At 36.9% G+C, this 16938-nt stretch overlaps 1 long non-coding RNA gene across 1 annotated transcript in view; it reads left to right on the forward strand.

The window, feature by feature from the left end:
* The first annotated feature begins 12883 nt into the window (after window positions 1-12883).
* Window positions 12884-16938, forward strand: part of LOC105512445 — an 8858-nt gene continuing 4803 nt past the window's right edge. Inside the window, exon 1 of the long non-coding RNA XR_001001853.1 lies at window positions 12884-16738. This is a non-coding gene — a long non-coding RNA (uncharacterized LOC105512445). The remainder of the gene's footprint in view (window positions 16739-16938) is intronic.

The following is a 16938-nucleotide window of genomic DNA, read 5'->3' on the forward strand; positions in this document are numbered from 1 at the left end:
TTGTAAGATGTTCTGTAATATTATATATCAACAATGAAAAAACCACTGTAATTAAACTATGAAACACCATGCATTCAGATTTTAGGAACAAAATAGGAATTGGTACAATACAGTAGAGAAAGAGAAAGCAGAAACTTCTGTCTGTCTCTGATTTCTAATCTGTCAGCCACCTAGCATCTATTTTCACAGATCATAAAGACAGATCTATGTTCTGGAATAGCCTCAGAAGAACGGAGTCTGTCAGTTTTTAAGGTTTTTCTGATAGCACCCATGGCTAAATCATAGGCTTATCAAACTCCACAGTGGAGTAAAGATGTAATAAAAGTTTCTTTATTATTATTTTAATGCAAAGTGCCTCAAAGGCCATCAGAGGCATGATTTAGGGCTAGGTTCTGTTTACCAGAAAATAGTTAAAACTCTAGAGCCCTTTAAAATATTGCACATTACATCTCTGGTATCACAGTGAGCAAAGTGTTGTTTCAAATATTCCTAAATCTTAACGTATCAGTTTTAAGTACAAGAAGGAAGGCTTTCATCATTCAAATAGTTTCTGTTATCTACATAAGACTGTTTAATTACTAATTAAGATCAATTACTTTTATGGCTGTCATTGTCTCACGCAGTCAGATCCTAAAATTCCTTGCATTCTTTCATTCCATCTACTAACAGAATTCTTTTTTGCATAAACAAAAAATGTCCGTGGGTTGTTAGTAATTTAGTCAGTACCTTATACACAGTTTTTAAATTAATGCATTAATTTGGTATCTTTTAATTATACTGCACAAATATAAAATGTTTGAGGTTCTTTAAAGAAAAAGGAATCCTTCTGACTAAACATATTTTGATTTCAACTTTCCTGAGAGGAAATTAGTACGTGACTCACTTCAAAGATAGAGATTACAATAGGGTGGCCCTTAAGTGAGTAGAGCCTTTTCTTCATATAATAGCTTAAGAGGTCAAAGCTATTAACTTTTTTCTTTTTTGTAACTTAAGCTGGGCACATTTGGAAGGGCATCTCAAACTTGTCACATTGCTCAAGCAGAAGCTGGCGGCTCAAATGCACTAGAGCTTAAAACCATTTCTGATCTGTGATCTTTTACAAACCCAAGCTATTGAAGAGTCAGCAAAAGCCAGCCACAATGCCCTCCATCCCCCTTCTCTTGTTTTCCCACTCCTGGCCAGACCAAAAGTATGTATGAGACACAAATACAACGTGTACCCCCAAAGAAATACTAAACTGCTTTCACATTTCTGAATATTCATCTGGAACAGACACTGTGAGTCTTTCCTCAGTAAAATACAATCCGTTCACATGGAGGCGCAATGAAGAACAATAAATACATAAAGTGTTAAGAGGTCAAATTTCAATAAGCAAAGAGAAATATGTCAAGGCAGAATTAATTTGACTGGGCAGCTTTGATCTTTTTTTCAAAGTCAGGTTGACTATTGGGTCAAATTCTCATGAGAGAAATTTATTATAATTGTTTAGTGTGCCATCAAATAGTCTGCACAAATTGAAATATGAATTGAGCTGGAAATATGTTTCTGTTAAAACATATTTTATAGTTAGAAAGTAATAGTTTATTACCTTAAACTATTACTTAGGGTATTACTGTATTTTTGACTATGCAAATTGTATAGTTAAAGTATACAGTAGGTCATCATGCAGGGCATGACTCTTTCTAATTATTTTTTTTATTTAATTTTAGAACAAAGACATATTTTAATGGATATGGTTGCTATATTGCGATCAAGTTAAATTAAAATTTGCTGTACGTGTGACAATCTTTTGATAAATGACATGCTATAACACTTTCCTTTAATATGTTTCCCAAATTACTTTTATAGCCCTTGGATTTTTCTTTTCTTACTCTTTTCATTCATATTGAAATCTGAATTGGAAGGAACTATATAGAATTTTTCAGCGTTTTTTTTTGTTTTTTTGAAACAGAGTCTTGCCCTGCCGCCCAGTCTGGAGTGCAGTGGTGGCACCATCACGGCTCACTGTAACTTCTGCCTCCCAGACTCAAGCGATTCTCATGCCTCAGCCCTCTGAGCAGCTGGGACTACAGGTGTGTGCCAGCACACTCAGCTAATTTTTGTTTCTTTTTGTTTTTTTTTAGTAGAGACATGTTGGCCAGACTGGTCTTGAATTCCTGGCCTCAAGTGACCTGTCCCCCTCGGCCTCTGAAAGTGGTGGGCTTACAGGCCTGAGCCACCATGTCCGGCCTCAGTTCTTTCAATAAATAACCAAGTTACTTGAAATCCTTATAGCTCTAGATTAAGTTTATTTTAAAAACTATTGTGTACAGTTCTAATACATGTTGGTGACCTAAGTGGAGAATTAAACTGAATAAACTGGTGTCACAGATGTTTTATTATGAATGGTTAAAGTTTTGTTCTCACCATTTTAATATCCACAAAGTACAATATTTAATAAATGTTCAATGAAGGAATAGAAATTGTTGTGAGTGTACAAATATATTAGCTCATCTAAATTTGACTGAATAAATATATGATAGATATAATATATATACTTACATTTTTGAATATTTGTCCATATGAACAAATTAAATCCTAAATGCCCTTATTTTGAAATGATTAAACCAGTGCAATCAGGCTGCTAGAAGCAGATATGAAGATGATAATTCCCAAGAAAGCTGCAGGCAGCCCCTTGTTTATGGAACTACAGTGAACATTTACTATGTCACAAGTTCTTCCATAGAAATTTTTCCAGACCCTCACAAATATTACTCTATCCTGGCCATTTTAAATATTTTTTTTGAATAATTCAAAAATAATATTTTACTCATTACATGTGGCAAATGAGTGCTTGTTACAATATTTTATTATTCTCTGTGGAGTTGAATTGATAGAAAAATAAAAGAAGGTAAAAAAGAAAGCAAATAAAAATTAAGAAATGAGGTTTTAACAGGGCATAAGAGCACTTTTAATCTTCATATGTTTTTTTTCTTGTGGTGGTATCTATTCCTATGAAGATGATACCTAACAAACGAAAAAGATGAAAAGGAGCATGAAGAAGGAGTGGGTCCCTCTGTGATCTCCAGAAGAAGCAGGGAAAGAGGTGGTAGTGAGTGTTATCAGATAGCCCTGGAGAGTTTTATAAAATTACAGAGACCATCACACACACCCAATCACCAGAACATTCCCGCCATGACTGTTCTTCCCTTAGCAATGAATGACAGGTTAGCTTCTACTGGGACAGGCGGGTAAAACGTTAGAAAGAAATCCAGATTAATAGTGGTCATCATATCATCTACTGCTTGCAAAAATATGTTACCAAGCCATTAAATAATATGTTTCATTATGATCATATTTTATTGTTTCTCTAATAAGTAAGAACTTTGTTTTAAGTATTACCAAAGTTAGAGTTGAACTAAAAGATCTGTACAGTTGTACGAATGCTTATAAAGCTTGAAGAGTCTGCATAAAAACATGATAAAAGTGAAGAGTAGAACCTCAACGAATATTTTTAATTTAACCATTTACTTGGAATAAGGACAAATTACATCAGTCACATGTCAGACATGTCCACCCAGCAAACCATCACCACACCCAAAAGAGAGTATTTGGTCAAGTAGAGCAAACAGTGTTAATGACCTCAGTGACCCATGTTTGACAGCAAGCCTAAGGTGACTGTTTCCCTCCCAAGTCACCTTTTCATTATGGAGATAATGTTGCTTATAACACGTCATCACCAAATTACCTTAGGACTTGGGCATGGTTAAGAACAATCCTGAAAAGGACAATGAGTAGTAGAAATATCAGTCAGTAAAATGAAATTTCATGCAGGTATCTTGAAAAAAGTGCAGTGGAGAGAATGAGACAGCTACATAGAAAAGGAAGTTTGTAAAAGTTGGTGTTTTCAAATGGTGATATGTCCAATGTGTAAGACTGAGCAGGCATACAGTTTAAGTGTTGTAAAAGCCTTCATAGCCAGGACTATAAATAAAATGATGGAATTCTTCAAAATAGGTACTTTAAAGTACATATTTATTTGGTCTGGGATCATACTAGCAGGAGTTTAAAAATTAGAAAGAAAGGGGAGGCATCAGTAAGTGTTATAAATTTTGGGTACTGGGCAAGTAAAAAACGTGGACACAAAATAATGATACTGATGATAATAACAGTGTTCACGGCCAATGTTTATTGAGTCTACCTATATGCAAGACATTTTAAGTGCCTGATATATATTATCTCAATTAATTCTTATAACAATATAATGAGATAATACTATTATTATCCCTGTGTTATTGGTAAAGATACCTAGACCTAAGATATTATGGAACATGCCCATAATTAGTTTCCACCAAAGCCTGAACTCAAAAGCAGATCTGAGTTTCTTTTCCTAACTATCATAAATACAATCTATGACACAAAAGATATCAGTAATTATCTTCTTTTATGTGGTCGTCATTAAGCCATGAACAGGTCCACACCCCAGGTGAATGTTGATTTCCACTCTTATTCTTTCAAAATTTCTACTTTGGCGTAAGGCCTTGGTGGCCATTCCTAAATCCTTAAATACAAAAATTTACCATCGTGTAGTCACAAAGATATGCAATGAGACAAAGAAAGAAAATGATGAGAGTGTTTTATCAATATGCCTATCTATCTTTCCATTTCAGCCTCCACTCGCCTTTTGTTTATGAGCTCCTATCAGAGTTTAGTATTCATTTTGGTACTTAACATTCTCTATGGTAACTCCAACATCATAGAATAGTCAAGGCATTAAGCAACCAAAACTCGGCCCTTAATTTCACCATTTAAACTCAAATATGAGCTTGTTCATGGTGTTTTTGTTGGACCTTATTATCTTCATTGCAAGGAAAGAAATCCATCTGTTCTTCATACTTTATTTCTCTGTACTCCTTTGTAATCAGTAAAATTCTTAAGACATGGTTATTCACTTAAACATTACATATGAAATGATCCCCATGAACCCTACAGCACTTTTTTTTCTACTGAAATTGGTTTTATTTATTCAGATACGGCTAAAAATTGTTATAATAATGACTGAAAAGGTCCATACACATTTTCATAGCCAAAAGTCTAGACAATGGCCATCCAATAATCCAATAATCCAATAATAACAGAAAATCTGTTATTAGATTAGTAATGAATGAGGTCAAATATTTTTCTACTTAGGCTTTGCATCTACGAAGACCATTTGGACCCATAATTTCCAGAGTCCTTTATTTGTCTGACTGCTCAGAATAAAAGAAGAATTATCACATATCTATCTAAAACAACAATAACAAAAGCACTGCTCTTTGATTAAAATTCACATTATGTATTATGCAACAGTTAAGAATGGGGTGTACCCACAGATATAACCATTTAAGAGTCCGCCCTAAGAAACTGGTTTAAACTTCATGGCCAAGTCCCCATAATGCTTTGGTTTTTGCAAATTTGGCAAGGTCAAGGAGTTCATGAGAGTGCTGTAATGCCAATGTGATTTATTTAATAAAGATGAGACCTGTCATTATCCAGGGATGCACTGTGCTGTGGGTGTGGGGAGGAAAAAGAAGAACTGCCTTGTCCTGGGAAGCAGAGTCAGCAGTGTTGTGTGTGTTTGTTGGACATCTTCACTGTGGACTTGGCAGAGCCTAGTCGTCTAGTGACAAATACAGCACTCAGGGTAGATCCTGGCCCACATTTTGGGGACTGTTTGAACCAGCTTGCCCAGACTGCTTTCAAACAATCTTGCAGGCTTGGCCATCATCATTGAGCTGATTCCCGTTTGCTGATACTCAGCCCAGGAATGAAACCGAGTTCCTGGCCTCTAAGAGGCCCTTTAGAAATGCCAAAGTTTTGGCACACTGCAAAATAAAGAGGCAACTGTCTCAGAAATCCATGTATTCTCTGGAGACAAAAACCAATCATGAAGTTTGAGGAGAATAAAGAAGAAGAAAAAAACCTGTAATAGGAGAAGGAAAAAATATCATTTTGACTAAAAATATTCAAGGATAACTATGATAGATTAGAGAGGGCCACAAATTTTGTATTACCTATCCTCCATGGAAAGATGGAATTTATTTCTCTTCCCTTTGAATCTAGGCTAGTCTTCTCATAAATCTGACCAAAACTTTCCATTTTATAGAAAACCCAATCTGGTCACATTAAAGGATGATGTGGAGAAAGAGATGTCCTAGCATCCAGATGTCCCCTCCAATCATCAGGTATCTGAGTAAGCCATTTAGAAGTTCTAGGCTCAGCTGCCACCCCACTGCATCTGCGTGAAAGACCCCTAACATGACTAGCAGAACTTCTTTTAATTTTTTTATTTTTATTTATTTTATTTTATTTTATTTTATTTTACTTTATTTTATTTTATTTTGAGACGGAGTCTCACTCTGTTACCCAGGCTGGAATGCAGTGGTGCCATCTCGGCTCACTGCAACCTCCCAGGTTCAAGCGATTCTCCTGCCTTAGCCTCCCGAGTAGCTGAAACTACAGGCGTGTGCAACCATGTCCGGCTACTTTTTTGTATTTCTTAGTAGAGATGGGGTTTCACCGTGTTAGCCAGGATGGTCTCGATCTCCTGACCTCGTGATCCGCCCTCCTTGGCCTCCCAAAGTGCTAGGATTACAGGCATGAGCCACCGTTTCTGGCCTAAAATAATTTTTTTATATGCCAATACATTTAGGCATGGCTTTTTATGGAATAATAGATAGCTGAAATACCTTTTAGCGGCATTCTTGACAAAGATTTTTCTCCATCTTTGCATAGACACACTACTGAGATTATTACAATGAATTGAGCCAAGCCTATAAATGACAAGGCCTCAAAAAAAAAAAAAGAAAAGTCATCAGTCCAATAATTCCCTAGACTTAAAGAACTTCAATTTCTAGCCAATGATAGTCAACATTAGTATCTTGTTTATTGGTCTAGGCATGAAACACAACCTGAGTTTGCAAAAGAATAATTTTAGGTTAAAATTTTAAATAGGAAAAACAGTTCTAATGATGACTTTTAATCTTGAACTACTCAAGAACAAAACAGCTATAAAATGGAAAAAAAAAAAAGGAAAAACATTTTGGCTGTGTCTCAAGGGCTGTACTACCCTAAAGCAACATAACCTTTTCTTCCAAAATATACTTTATTGCTTCTGTATACTGTGAAAGGCAAATTGCTTTCCAGTTTTTGCCAGAGAGGAAAAGTGCCATCTATACATGCAATTTTCTTCTCCAGTGACCCCAAGTAAGATCATGTGCTGAGAGGCTGGGCTACGAATTCACCTTTAAAAAAAATATTTTAGCTTTGAAAGTACATGTAAAGATTCGTTACATAGACAAACACATGTCACGAGGGTTTGTTGTACATATTATTACATCACCCAGGTATTTTAAACTCAGTACCCAATAGTTATCATTTCTGCTCCTCTCCTCCTCCGAAACTCCCCGCTCAAAGAGTCTGTGTCTGTTTCCGTCTTTGTGTTCATAAGTTCTTATCATTTAGCTCCCACTTATAAGTGAGAACATGCAGCATTTGGTTTTCTGTTCCTGTGTTAGTTCTCTGAGGAGGGTAGCCTCCAGCTCCATCCATGTAAGAACTTCCCTTAGTAAGTGATCTTACTCACGTATCTGAGTAAAAGACCTGCTCCTTTTCTCCCTACAGACCTGGACCTTTTCATTTTCCCTGCTTCAGGCTTTGAGTTCCTAAATAAACTCTACATGTTTAATTTCCTTGATAGAGATCTGAATATGTGTCCCATGTCCATTATATAATTTAATTCATATGTCTATTTTTTAAACTTTAAGGTTAACATCCCCTTTCATTAATTCATAAAAATTAAGAATTAAAAGTACATCTCAAAATTTTTTAAACTGCATTTAATTCTAAAAATATATCTAATGTTTAGATTAGAATATGTAACACTTGTGATATAAACATATTTTACCATAGAATACTTACTGATTAATAGAGGGCTGAACATGTCATGCTGTCACTGAGTAGCATTGGTGTTAACCTCCATTTCAGTAGGAGAGAGTAGAAGTATGTTTGTTTATGTCCCTAGCTGCTATTTCTGTGATATCTCTCTAGTGGTATCTGTTGCATCCTGTTATCTAAAAAGCTCCCAATCCACAAAGCAGGTCGTTCTGGGGTACACCTGTGCTTTACCTGCTGTATTCCTCAGCTGGTTGCCCACACAAGCTCTTTTCTCCGACCTGGTCCTTTTCAGAGGCTTACGAGGTCCCCAAAAGAGAAGGTGGTAATGCTTCTTTGTCCTTTTCTCAAGGAATTTTGATGCTATGCCAATTTTACACAGGAGCAATCAGAAGCTCAGAGTTTAGTCATGTCCCAAGATCACAAAGCTAATAAGTGATAGAATTAAGATTTGAACTGATGTCTGCTTGACTGTAAACCCCATCCTGCAACAGAAATATTTTCCAGTAACAACTTGTTACCCACCTTAATCCATCAAGGAGTCCAAAAACAAACCCGTGTTTTGAGCATCTGGAGCTGTTGCCTCTTCAAATATATGTAAGTGAATTCCCTTTCTGGCTTAAGACAATCTGAGTTGGGCTGCTGTCTTCCACAGCTATGAGGGTCCTGAATAATATACTCATGGTAATGTCAAAGTCTCAGAAAAAATGAAAAGTTTATCCCTAATGTGATGGTTGAGGAAGTCTGCCATAGTAGATAATGTGTTTATAGTTGAATGGTAGACTGGACAGTAGTTGTAACTGGAGAATAGCCAAGACATTTGAGGAACTCTCGTTTTCAGCAACTTGGCAATCTCAAAGCCTCATAATAACAAAGATGTCATTACTGCAAAAAATGATGTTTCCCACATGCTTCCCACCTTTTAAGAGCTTAAGTATTTCTTAAGTAATTCTCTTTCTCTATAAGCATGAAAAACTGCCTACTTTTGAATTTTGTTCACTCACAGATTTCGCCTTCATTGCTGTTACTTGTGTAATATGCCTTATGTAAAAGGCATGCTTTAAAATATTTTTCTCTGCACTTGTGCACATTATGTATGCCCTGTGGTTGGAAACATAGAAAGCAGTTATATAATTCAGGATGCCTGAGTTTCAGAGTCAGGGATCAAACATTTTGTTTTTTACCTAAGTAACACCTATTTAGCTCTTTTAGTATCATCATATTTATAATTGCTTTTTCTTGACAGCTAAATCAGTTGGGCTTCCTAAGTTATTTGTTATTTCATACAGCTATCTATAAGTTACAAGTGAGGGAAGTCAGATTTCAAAGTCTGCTCGTGAGATGATAATGGGCAAGAATGATGACTTGAACTCAATTCGATGTTGCTTTTACTCTTCTTCATTCCAAAATCAGCTAATAAGGAGTATAAAGAATTTATACAGGGTAAAGATGTAAGTGGATGGGCATAAGCCCCATTGTCTCATTTGTGTTTTCCTGTATTGGTGGTCTTGGAAGCCTGGGTGGAAGGAGAAGTGCACAAAGTCAGATAATCATAGCACTATTGTCTCCTATACTCAGGGCACATTGACTTCCAGAAATAACTTATCAGGCAATAGAACTACTGCTTAGCAGGCTACCCAGGCTGTATATTCAGGCTCCAAAACGTGGAATGTTTGTTCTGCCAGCGCTGAGCAACCTCCCCTGATCAGAACCCAGCAATGCTCTGTGAGTGTCCACTGAGAGGCTTTTTATAGGGAAGCCCGGCCAAGGCCTTCTGCCACAAGTAACTGATTTTTGCACTTTCCTAAGATACTGATTTTTAAGAAATAGTAATAAAAATGGGTTACAGTGGAGTATGGCAGTCTCCTTTTACATTCTGCACTTTGCGTCACACCTAGTCTGTATAACTTGGTGAGTATAAAGACAAATGTAAGTTTGATTTCAAGATTTGTCAAATAAAGCAGTGGATATTATTCTATCTTCTCTTTCGTATGTTTGCAACATTTGCTGTTTCTTTAAATACTAGATGAAATTGGCTTTCATCCACAGAAGGATGCAAGGGTCCATCCTTATGCCTGCTGCTCAAGAAGTCACTTTAATGACAGGATTTTTAGTAGCGACCACAAAGCCTGGATGATAGCCCAAAAGATGAAAATGTTTAAGAAGCACTGCTTTAGATATACGTTATATCCCAAACAGAAGGCTCATTTGTCTGGCTTATGGGTGAGGTTCTGTATTAAGTTCCCATACCAGGGAATTGCGCCAAAGACTAGGATTAGGGACTCTTAAATCAAATGGAGCTAACCTACTTAGACTGCAATTTTATCTCTCAATGCTGAGGGGTTTTGAATAGGCTAATGCAAGAACGCAATTTTCGTAAATACCAGTGGTTTCACCTCAGTATATACCTTTACGTGAGTTTGAAGCATTGTCAAATTATATAAAAATGAAACTGGATATTAAAATCTGAAATTTAGAAAATATGACCTAAAGAGTTCATGGAATAAAGAGAAATCGGACACTGAATTAGATCTCTAAGGTGTACTAAAAAATATGTAATTATCACCTGGCCACCAAACATGAGCCTACTCTAAGAAGAATATAATAGAATATAAACAAATTTCAAAAATTGTTCATTTGTATACTTGCAATCTAACAGGTACTATGACTGACAATGAACATAAATTCTGTTTTGCAAATGAAGTTGGTGTAAGCAGGTCTAGTTTGAATAGGGGCAGTATATGATCTCTTAGGATTATGGCAAAGATGGTGGTGAGTTAGCATGCTTTGATTATGGTAGGTGATAGAAGCAACTCCTAGCTTACTCCTAGAACCTGAAATGAATCATAAAATTGGCCTATGGAAATAAGTTAATTAGCTTGTTGAGAAACTTATTACACCTATAAGGATGAAAATCTATGTGGGAATACGGAATGCAATACATTAGTTATGCCAAATGTTTCTGTTCTTGGATTTGGCTTTAAATTAAACAGATTCAGATTTAAATCTCATTTCTATGACATAGTTATGTGAACCTCAGAAATTATTAGTGTTACTATTATTTTTATTATTTTTTGGAGATGGAGTCTCACTCTGTTGCCCGGGCTGGAGTGCAATGGTACAATCTCAGCTCACTGCAACCTCCACCTCCAGGGTTCAAGTGATTCTCCTGCCTCAGCCTTCCGAGTAGGTGGGATTACAGGCATCCGCCACCACCCTTGGCCAATTTTTGTATTTTTAGTAGAGATGGAATTTCGCCATGTTGACCAGGCTGGTGTTGAACTCCTGACCTCAAGTAATCCACTCACCTCGGCCTCCCAAAGTCCTGGGATTACAGGCATGAGCCACCGTGCCCAGCCCAGAAACTATTTTTTGTAAGTCTGTGCTTCATCTTAGATATATCAAATAGACACACAAATCTGTGAGATTCTGTGAGGGATTAATTAGATAAAACATTAAAGGCCTAAATCTGTACCTAATCCATCCTAGGTCTTCAATACCTAGAAGCTATGATTTTTTTCTTATTATTTCATTTTTAATCTTGCAGCATAAGAGGCAATACAAAGAAATAGAAAATTGGTAGGCAGTGTTTAGGTCAACGTATTTTTATTATCTCATTTCAGTATTGAAAAAATAATATGCTGATTCTCTGTGAAGCCTGCAGGAGCCTGTAAATGAAACTTCTGACAGTCATTCCCACCAGACATCCAGTCACATAGCTATGCTACCTGATGCCCTGCATACATATACCAAAATGCTGTCGTTCCATGTTCCTATAGTTACTGGGACCTTGGAAAATGCCCTATTTCTCTCCTCTGTATTCAAGAATTCCTCATAGATCAGTTGCTCTCACCAAAACAGAAGTAGTTTCACTGGACTTTCTGCCAAATGCCTGAGCAGGGAGGGCTTCCTTTTCTAGTGAGAGAACTGCAAGCAACTGGGTCAAGCTATAACCCACAGGCCTGCACAGTAGTCCTGGATGTTCTACTGTGAATATCCCTTTGCCTACAATGATCACTGAAGACGTTGCTAAGCCCCATCTTAGTTTCAGGGCTTAAAATAAAATACTCAGCTGCCTCAATCATGCTTGCAAGAACTGGGTAAAAATTATAATTAAAATGCAGTGCAAATGCAGCATTTTAAAATTACACAGACTTAAAAAATATTGCCCTGTTCAGGCTTGACACTACAATCTTTTAAGGTAAAAATTGTTGAACATAGTGAATTATTATTAGATGAATAATCAAATAAACAGTATCTTAGTATATGAAATACATACTACAGTGTCCACAGTGTCACTGTATATTTAGCCAAGGTGAATTGAATGCTGTAAAGCTGCATACATAGAAAACATCACTTATTACAGTAGTACAGTAGAAAGGTACTAGGGGTGTGGTACAATCACACAAACTAGCTACAAATCCTACTGTGTTAGTCAGCCCACGCTGCTATAATAGAATACCATAGGCTGGGTGGCTTCAACAACAGATATTTATTTCTCACAGTTCTGGAGAATGGAAGTCCAAGATCAAGGTGGCAGCAGATTCTGTTGCTGGTGATGGTTCTCTTCCTTGTTTGTGGAGGACTACCTTCTGGCTCTGTTCTCATATGACAGAGAGAGGGAGAGAGACAGAGAGAGAGAGCACGCGCACTATGATCTCTCTTCTTCATTTTATAAGGACATTAATTTCACCACAGGGCCACTGACCTCGTCTAAACCTAAAACCTAATTTACCTTCCAAAGGTCTTACTTCCAAATACCATCCCAAGAGAAGTAGGACTTCGGCATATGAATTTTTGAGGGGACACAAACATTTAGTCCATAACACACACACTGAAAAGTAAACTGGTGCTGAATTATTTTCTAGCAGCTATTGGGAAGCAGAAGAGTGAGATGGGCAAGATAGGAAGCCATTCATCATTTCCTTGAAAGGATAAGCATGAGGGATTCATGCAAGTACAACAAGGGCAGTGTAGAGTCAAAAAGCAACACTGGGAAAAGGAGAGAAGACAGCAAAACAAAATTAGGCTGGAGTGGGTTTTTTAGTTGTGTTGTTTCGTTGTTTGCACATTAAGAAGCACAGCAGGCTTCAATATGACTTGCTGGCTAAAAGTTCTAACGTGAAGAGTCTTTTCAAGCAGATACCCCACAGAAGTCCTCTTATACATCAAATGGAGTATCAGAATCCTTCGGTCATAACCTTAATATCAGACAATTATATGTGTATATTTGTAAAGATACATTTTCAACAATTCAATTAAATACAATGGACCAAAATTTGAGACCAGAAAGTTTCGCCTTTCCCTTTTCGTCAAATCTTACGTACCTGAAATTCTCTCGCATAGGGCTGTTCACTTACACTCAGACTTTAAGTTGTTTTAAAGGTACCTGTGCCCTAAGAGAAAAGATTTCAATGAAAGGTGTACTAAGACTTGGGCTCTGCCACTTATTTAGGCCTGTGAGTAGGTGCAAGGCACCGACCTATTTATGCTCTGATTGGCTCATCTGTATAATGAAGTAACTAATACCTACCACAGGAGATTGTAAGAATTTCTAAAATTCAATTAATTTGAACTATTTTATAAATGCTGAAGTTGCACTGGGGTTCACACCTGGAATTCCAGCACTTTGAGAGGCCGAGGCAGGAATATAGCTTCAGGGCAGGAGTTCAAGACCAGTCTGGTCAACATAATGAGATCCTATTTCTAAAAAGAAAAAAAAAATTGAAAAAATTAGGTAGATGGTGGCACACACCTCTAGTCCCCACCACTCAGGTGGTTTGAGGTGGGAGGATAGATTGATTCCAGAAGTTCAAGACTGCTGTGAACTGTGAATGGCAGCACTGCACTGCAACCTGGGCAACAGAGTAACACCCTGTCTCTAAAAGAATTAAAATTAAATTTTAAAAATACACAGCACTGGGTAATTCAGTGCAAATGCCCCTGGAATAGGTGATCTTCTAAACCAGGGGTCCCCAAATCCCAGGATGAAGACTGGTGTGGGTCCATGGCCTGTTAGGAACTGGGCCACACAGGAGGAAGTGAGCAGCAGGCAAGCGAACATTACCACCTGAGCTCCGCCCCCTGTCAGATCAGCGGCGGCATTAGATTGCCATAAGAGCGCAAGCCCTATTGTGAACTGCACATGCGAGAGATCTAGATTGTATGCTTCTTATGAGCATCTAACTAATGCCTGATGATCTGAGGTGGAACAGTTTCATCCTGAAACCTTCCCCAACCTCCATCCGGGGAAAAATTGTCTTCCATGAAACCGGTCCCTGGTGGCCAAAAAGGTTGGGGACCGCTGCTTTAAACTATTTCCATTCTCTTATGCAGAGGTGATATGCATAGCAAATTTTTCCATCAGAGCAAGTTTTGATTAAACTTGACAGCCTGAGGAGAACGGAGGAAGCATTAAGAAGGAGGATGTTTAGAGAAGGAAATGGGGGAAAATGGTCCATTGTGAAAACAAATTTCTCTAGCTCGTAACTATGTATTGGTAAAGTATGTTTTGCTTTCACTTGTAAACCTGAAGGAAACAAGTTAGTGAATAGAGATAACTTAATACATGTTCTCTATACTATGACTATCTGTTTTATTGCAATTTTTAAGATGAGATCTCAGTGGAATGGATTAGACTTGACATTTTTCTCCAGGAATGAGCTCTTGTGATAGCCAGAGAAGAAGAAAGGGAGTAGAGAAAATCCAGCCTTGGTTGAAGTGGAGAGGGATGAAGATGCCACAGGTGTAGAAGAGGATACAGCTCCCATTAGAGGAACATTTTTAAAGTGTGTGGCTACCCATCTTTTAAATCTGTAAAAGACTTCTCTAGCTCAGAACTATGTATTGGTAAAGTATATCAGCGGAAATCTTTAGGTTGTTTTTATTTCTGCTTAGCATGAACTCAATCTAGGCCTAATTTTGGCTCTATCTTTTGGAAATCCTAAAAAGTAAAATTGTTCAGTGCAAGTTTGTGTTCTCTCCTCCTCCCACAGAAGAAGAAAACATGACTGATCTTTTTTTTTTTTTTTTTTTTTTGAGATGGATTTTGCTCTTGTTGCTCAGGGTGGAGTGCAAAGGTGCAATCTCGGCTCCCTGCAACCTCCACCTCCCAGATTCAAGCTATTCTCTTGTCTCGGTCTCCCATCTTGCTTCTATTATTATTTGTATTCAGTTCATCGTATTCAGATTGGCTTGAACTCATTTGTTTACTCATTATTGTTTTTAAATATATTAGTTTATTATTTTTAAACATACTCATTGAATTAGTAATGAGTAGAAGCCTTCTTTGGGCTGGGATACAATTACTCAAGTCACTTTAGGTCATGATAAAAGTTGTACAAATCTCACTACTCATGGAGTTGCTCATTTTCTGTTTGCTTTGGGGAATTTAAGCTACAGAGCTAGGTTCTTCTTACATATCATCCAGGGCCAGAAGGCATTCATCTCCTTACCTTTCTTTCAGTTGGGGCGTTTGACTAGAATAACACAGGTTGAAATTACATAAAGTATCTACAACACATATAATATATATCACAGGCGAGAGAAGAGATGGAACATGAAGAAGTAATGAAGAAAGAATAAATTTCAGGAATTTTGGGAGTTTTCAGAATAATTATACATGCTATTGGATAGGTGATATGAAATAACATTTCTATCTGCCAAAGGAAGCTGATGTAATAGCAACTGCTACATATATTAGCATCCTAATCAAGACTAATTTATTATCACAAGCCCTTACTAGGAATCCTTGTGGCATAATCCGAGGCACTTCAAGAGAGTGGAACACAGCTCCTCAAAATAGGCATGTTGGTAGTTGAAAATGTATGCCAATGGATACGTGATCAATTACATCATAGATGGATAGGTACTGGGGAATTAAGTTAAACGACATAATTTTTTAATTAACCTAAACTTTCTTTGAATGAACTTGCACCAAGATTTAATACTAAGAAAGATCTGAAATTGCTATCCTTATTAGAAAGCAGCAGGCTGTTGCATGACTTGGGGAATTCCTAGCCACAAAATGTTGTGGAATGCTGTTTTTTGGAAGTATCAACCGTTGATTTCAAGCAAAGTGAAGATATAATATTAGGGTAGAATGAACATTTGTCTCCCTTCTGATGCCAAATATTTAAGACTGTGACAAGAAATTGAAAACAGGAATTTAAGAAGGAGAAAAGTTTTTATCATTTGAAACTTGAAACCAAGGAATTTAATACTAGTGATGACCATCTTATGCATAGAAGGGATTTTTAAAGCCTGGAAAGATAAGCACAGAGAAGCATTGAATCTCATTGCACAGATGCAAAGAACAGAAGACAGAGGATCCAGTGAAAGCCAAAGCAAAGGTGGTCATGGCCTCTACATGAAAGCACATCAGCTCTTCAGTAAAGAGGCAGGGATTTGGTAGAGCAATGCTGTGTGGAATAGGCTGGCTTTTGAGATGACTGATTTGACCTGGTAAGTGGAGAGCTACCTACCTAAGTGTTATCTTCTAGGATGTGGAAACAGACTCTAGTGTATGGACTTGGAAGTATGTCAAATTGATATCATTGACTTAATACCTTAACCTAAAAGTTACATGTTGAGAAAGACAAAAAAAGGGTCCTTTATTGTACTTGTTTATGCTATAAACTCTGCTAATCTCTTTGATTTTTAAGATTCTTCATGAGATACATGACGACAAACATACAGTGTTAATGTTTTCTGTAGGATGTAATATCTCTGTAAAACTGGAACAAATATACAACAATCAGCAGCAGTTACCTTGGGAAACAGAGGTCAAGGTTGGGGTGAGAGAACTTCTACTTTCAATCCTTTGGTAGTAGATTTTTTATTATAAACATAATTAAAAACTAGTTAATTAGGAAACAAAATTATTTCATGTTAATATTTCAGTTTTGGTGCAATATACAAACATGTATAATTTCCCAAGACATCTATTTGTAGTATATCACAATACTCAGAATTATTTCTGAGTACTATATTAATGAAATTTTTAATTCCTTCCTTCCTTCCTTCCTT

Source organism: Colobus angolensis, unplaced genomic scaffold (assembly GCF_000951035.1).
Source record: "Colobus angolensis palliatus isolate OR3802 unplaced genomic scaffold, Cang.pa_1.0 Scaffold212, whole genome shotgun sequence".
NCBI classification, from domain to species: Eukaryota; Metazoa; Chordata; class Mammalia; order Primates; family Cercopithecidae; genus Colobus; species Colobus angolensis.